This window comes from Sitophilus oryzae, unplaced genomic scaffold, assembly GCF_002938485.1.
Source record: "Sitophilus oryzae breed Bouriz unplaced genomic scaffold, Soryzae_2.0 scaffold_1658_pilon_pilon, whole genome shotgun sequence".
NCBI classification, from domain to species: Eukaryota; Metazoa; Arthropoda; class Insecta; order Coleoptera; family Curculionidae; genus Sitophilus; species Sitophilus oryzae.
Window position 1 is genome coordinate 580668 of NW_022146345.1, and position 6546 is coordinate 587213.

Genomic DNA, 6546 nt, shown 5'->3' on the forward strand with positions numbered 1-6546 from the left:
CGAAGATGACGTGTCGGAAAGCCAGATTCGATACCCAGCTGCAGTGGTCGAAAACGAAATCCAAAAAGCGTCCAAAGTTGACAGGTATCTAAATATTATAAATAATTTCTCTCTTGTCTCTAGAGCTCTCGAAAGAAATTGTAATTCATCTTTTGGTAAATAATACCGTACATTTGAGAAATAAAAGCAGTAAATCAATGTAATTTATTTTATCTACGTCAGTGAGTTAAAGAGCTCTTAACTCACGCATTTTGAGTGTGTTAAGAGCTTCTTAACTCACGCATTTTCATTACCGCACTCCTCGTTTAGATGACGACCAAAGAGAAAAAAATATTTTGTAAAACATTTATTTTGCACTAAATACCTACTAAATACAAATAAACTGTTCTATTGATAATAATTATAAAAACATGAAAACTTATTTATTATAAATGTTAATGATATAGTTAGTACAATCTTTCAAGTGAATGCCTGATGAAGCATATATATATTCATTTTAATAGATATATCATAGTCCGTATCATTGAATAGAAAGCCCAAAGAGACGAAGGCTTATAAGTAGCGGATAAATTGGAAAAATATTTTATGAGTACCTTTTCATTTCCATAGATGTTTACTTTTTTTTTCGGTGCACCATTTTTCATACTTAGAATATATATATTCATATTTCTGTTTCGATCTTGCTCTAAGCAATCCAGAAATGGATCTGAATGCCTCTTCTTCAATGTCAGTGTTCGGAATTTTCAAACTAGTGACATCAATATTATTTATTGTCATATTGACATTGCCATGCATGTCTTATTTGGACAATATTAAGGTAATTGATTTTTAGGATAGGGGATAGGTATATAGTTAAGTACAATAATTTGTAAAATTTATTGTGTGTTTTTATAGTTAGATGTAGATAAAATTATGTACAATACAATACACGCGAGTTAACTGCATTAAGATACTTGTGTGGTTACACAATTTGTGCTACGCACTCGTTGTGCAACCACACAGGCAGAAAACTCGGTAAGGTTACGCTTATATGCAGTAAATCGGTTAGCGAACGCTAACTTTTGCGTTCCAACCACAATTGTAATCGTTAATGAACCTCTTTTGGGACGGTGATTTAACTCAAACTTTTTTAACTCAAAAGCCAAACTGATCTGCGTATTAAGAACTGCGTGTCAGTGATTATTGTTTTTCCTTAGAACTTAGTCTATTTTTGTTTTAATTTGTTGATCCTTTATATTTTATTTGGTATTTAAAGTTTATACCATTCTGGTCATGGTAAAAGCGTGGTCTGGAGTTTAACGTGTATGACAGTGAAGTAAGCTTAATTCAAATATATTAGAAATATATAAAAGTAGGATTGATATTTTTCTTTTATGCGGTATTGCCGGATTTTGCATCAATATTTCAAACTGCACAACTAGGCGTTTATGAAAAATGTTACATCTAGGATTGGAACCTTATTTTTCGGAATTAGTTACTCATTTTACTACAGCTGTAACAGAATATTATATTTAGCTTAAATAACTTATCTTCATTTCAATAGTGTACATGGAAATTTTTAAAATAGTTTATTTTTTTACTACACGCATTTTCTGACACATGTAAAAACCAACAAAACTGTGGGCCGCTTTTTATTTTGTCTCTCTATCTGTCGACCGGTCATTTATATTTATCTCTGTCGCATGCGTTGAAGGAAGAACATTTGTTGTCAGAAAAGGATGGGAAATACCCTGTCCCTCCTACAACATACAGACTGTGTAATGAGTTATAAGTCACTGACATAAAATAGCCGTTTTATCCAGATTTTGTAAATAGTTTTGAACATTAACCAGTTGTAGAACGTTTAGGAGGGGGGTTAATCACCGCGACCTTACAGATCTATTGTATCTTCCCCTTTCTTGAGTTATAACGAGTTATAAGTCATCATACAGTCTTAGGGCTTTAGCAAAAGCCAGTGGGAGTCTCTCCATCCTCGACATCAGCGTTATTAAAGGTCATGACACGGCCGCGCCGTCGGCGTCGGCGTCGTCTCGGCACACTCAGTGATAAGATGTTCTGGTGTTTCCCCATTTTCGTTGTTTCTCAGCTTCAGCCTACTGAGGTGTTCGTTGAGAAGACAGTGTCCTGTTACAAACCCGTTGATAATCCGAAGATTGTTTTTATTTAAATCAAGGAAAAGGAGGAGCTAGAGAGTTAGAAATCTGAGGAACTTTTACGAGCGTCTTAGACCGTTGGAGGACCATTCCAGGTTACGTATGGAGTCTTCTAGGTTTTTCAGTTTCGCTTTTAGTTGGTTTCCACTTGAAAGCAGAACGGTTCTAATCCATCCAGTTAGTGGAGTGTTCGCTTCTTTTCTAGCTAGATCATCTTTTTTTCATTACCTTCTATCCCTTGCTGAAAGGGCACCCAGAGTAGGAGGACTTTATTTTCTTTTCCTAATTTGTTCAAACTAAACTCTAAATAGTTAGTTTGTAAACCAGCTGCTGGTTGTCCGGTATTTTGCAAGAATAGCTGGAATTCTTGAAAATAACAGAATTTTTAGTTATTTTGCAAAATTACTGGTTAGTTTTTAAGTTATCTAAATATTCATTTTAATGGTAACATATATATTTAATAATTTGAGATTAAAAACAAACGACTTACGAAACGGAGTCAGCTGTACAAACATATTTATGTTACCTAGATTAATTATAATTTATAGACTCCCTGCTTCCCAGAATGACTAATTATCTTTATTCATTGTTGTGGTGTATACCTACAAAAAAACGAGATACAGATTTTAGTTTTCTGATCTTTTTTGAAGTTGATAAAGAATCTTAAATTTATCTATATCATTTGTCCACGTTTAGTAAATAAAGTTTTAACTAAAAATTCACAGATTTTGCAACATGCGCAACCATCATAGGCGTATTGAAAATACCAGACATAAGTCGGCGGTGGTCGACAATCACCTGTTTTTTTTACATTTTATATTAACTTGTGGCGTCATTTGGGAGAGCTCAATAGAAATATAAAAGAACTAAACTTTGTTCGTTGGAAAGCAATTTGACATTCGTGACGTCAGCACCCCGGCAGTCTAACGTAAACGTATCATTGATCGCTATTCACAAATATATTCCAGATACGTATAGTGAACAAGTTTAACGTTTGCAACGTTAAATAATTTTGATATTTGATTTTTATCGTGATGGTTTTGTGTAAAAGTGAAGAATTTAGTGAGGAAAATATTAATGATGGATATGAAGGTGTGCGGATTCGTGATTGGTCACGATCACGGTCACGACACTATGACGAGCTCCTATACCCACGTAGGAGCCCAAAATATGCAAGTAAATTACTTTAAACATATCTATATTTTGTTTACTGATTTGCTGAATATAGTAAGATTTGTTAGAATGGGTGTACTAATTATTATAATGCGCACAAATAAAATTAAAGGTATAAAATACCATACCATAGCATCGCCGCGCCACTGGATATTTTAATACAAGTCAATATTTTCAATATTTCCAGGGAAGCGTAGAATTGCGGGTAGCATTGAATAAGGAAATTAGTCAATAAAAATATATAAAATTTATAGGTATATGTAATATGAAGGTATTTTGCTTTTGTATTATTAAACTTGAGACAGCATCCATTTTTTGTCCGCTTTAGCTGATTCAGATCGGTTACCACATAATACGATTTTTGTTTTGTTGGAATTTTAAAAGCCACTATAATGCCTATTTTATTTTATTACTTGTTTGGTAATTATTAGTATTGGCTCCAGTAGTATAGTATTAGTATTGGCTCCAATATGCATAAATTTGTCCTAAAATGTGTAAGTATTGTCACTACGGCGAAGTGAATGGCTAGCACCGTGATGCTAACTATTCAGCAATATGAAATTCTCCACTATGTTTTTACCCTTAGTCTTCTGTTTTGCTACTAAATTTTTATTGTGTTTGTCAATAAAGAACCAGTACCAAAAGAAACTTAAAAATATTTACATTTTTACAATTTTCTAATATTTTAGGGTTACTTGAAATGGTAGAAATAAATAATTTCGACTTTTATTGTTACTTTTTCTCCTCTACAATGTGGCAATTCCAATCCGACGTTTCGAATTCCAGACACCATCCTCAACTTTCCGTATTTAAATACGGATTTGTATTTTTTACTTTACTAAGTTAATATGTACTACTCAATGCCCTTCATAATAAAAATTTATATTGCTATATAAAAATCAAACCATACCATTTCGTAATTTTTCTCGATTTTTTTAATAATGATTTCTAGTGACGACGGAGAAAGTCATTACGGTAGTGTTTATTGCTGCACGAGTAGATAAAAACTCCTTTACTGGACACACATTTAAATGTAAAAAATTTTAACCATTCCTCAACACATTATTTTTGACAATACACAAAAATACTACTAAACAAAAAAAGTACCTAATTAGTTAAGAACATCCATACTACAAGAACAAAAAAAAATCGAATTTGTATTGCTGTTGCGCCCCCTATTGACCCACTGTCGAACTGAGAATCATCAGCGAATTAAAGACATTCACCATCTATCTTAAAAGCTTGGCCATTTCACGCAATTGCTGTGAACACTGTTGGGGGAGAGTTAAATATTTTTAGTTACTATGTATATGTTTAATGATTATGTATACTTTGGACGAAATTAAAAAGAGTGTTAATATCGTATGATCGAAAAAAAATTGTCGTTGTCACCCCAACCATCTTGGGAGTCGTTATTTTTCAATCATACGGTATTTAAAAGCAGAAGAAAAATAAAACCACCAATTTTTTGTTACAGAATATATCACGAACAGTATTGCTGTTTCACTAGGAGGACAAAGTGTGAAAGATCTCTCTTAATTACAGTCATAGTTTTATGTATAATTATAGTCGTTTTAATTATAGTTATAGGAGTTTTGGCGAAACACATTCACGATCCCTCAGGTTTTCAATTATTTTCAACATGGCACTAACTAATAAGACTAAAGAAAAGTACTGACAGCTCCAAACTGTAACTGCTCAATAAATTCAAACAGTGACATAAACCTGTGGCTGCTACTTAATATCCATTACAACACATTTACACAATTACAAAACATATTCATAAATATGTCATCATTTATATAGTTAACACTTTAGAATATGCAAACTAGTCTATAAATAATTTTAATTATCAGTAGTTTTATCTTTTTTTTTCTGAAATCATATTGAGAAACCGTTTAAAATTGTTTAAAAACATTGATTAGGTCAATATAGAATTAAAAAATTGCAACTAAATTTAAAATGTTGGAATTGATCTGTTTAGAGTTTTTATCCTTTTTTTCGGTGTTATTTCTTTAAAAACAAAATAGAAAATGACAAACCTGTTGCCTCACATTTGATGAGCGTCAGATATTTATTTTATGTAAAATCCAGTCTAAGAAGAGATTTTATTTCATAGCATCTATAAGTCTTCTGGAAGACTCATTTTATTAGAATATCCCAAGCCCACTAAAGTGAACTTGACTCAACTACAGCCTTCCAATGGTTTTAAACTCTGAAAAATAGTCTGATTTTAAAGATCTTCTTTAGTACGAAGAAGAAAATACACTGAATGTTAAGACACTAAAGTAGTAATAAAGCAACAGGTTACAAAATCATACGAGAATCCTCGACTATAGCAATCGTATTTTCAAAAAAAAAAATAAGTCCAAGCTAATTTTAGAAGTTTTAATAGATAGAAGCATTAATATAGACCCCCTAATGTAATTATTCATCTTCACATCTGTTAATGTCACCGTTTATTGTCTTTAGTTAATATTCAGTAGTCTAACGCTCACTTAAAAAAATTATTTGTATTTTGCAGTAGATGATCTGACACATGATGTGTTAAGCCAGAAACTTATTAGAAAGGCTTAATAAAAATGGTACATAAAACTGAAAATGGTAATACGTACTTAAAATATTTTTAGTTTTATGAGTATATTAAGAGATTTTTATGCATGTATATAGTGGATATGTAAAAAATAGGAAAATACGAATTATCTTTCGTATACACATAGAGTCCAAAAATTGTGCAATTTCCATACCATTACGTAGATTATACTAAATTCGTAGATTAAACTAATTATAGGAAAACAAGAAAGAAATATTTTATTTATTAATATAAAATACAATATTATATAATATAATATAACTCATAAATAGTCATTAAAATTTATAAGTGTGTTTTATCGTTTCTTTTTCAGCATTACATTTTGATGAAAATTATGATAACATAAATTTATATAATTGAAATTAGTGAAGCAATGCTATTAAAAACCCGACTGTGCTGTGTAATATTATTAAGTTAACGAATAGGGGGGGGGGTAGTCTTTAGACAAGATTGTATTCCTTTTTTTCTTAATTTCGATAAAATAAAGTTTTCTTTTTGTATGACACATTTATAGTAGCCGCTATATTTTCTATTTAATGTGTTGGATTTAGTATATGATTTTATTTTTTCTTTTTTGCTCTATTGATTACAATAACTGATGATTTTATCCATCAGCATGTGCGACAT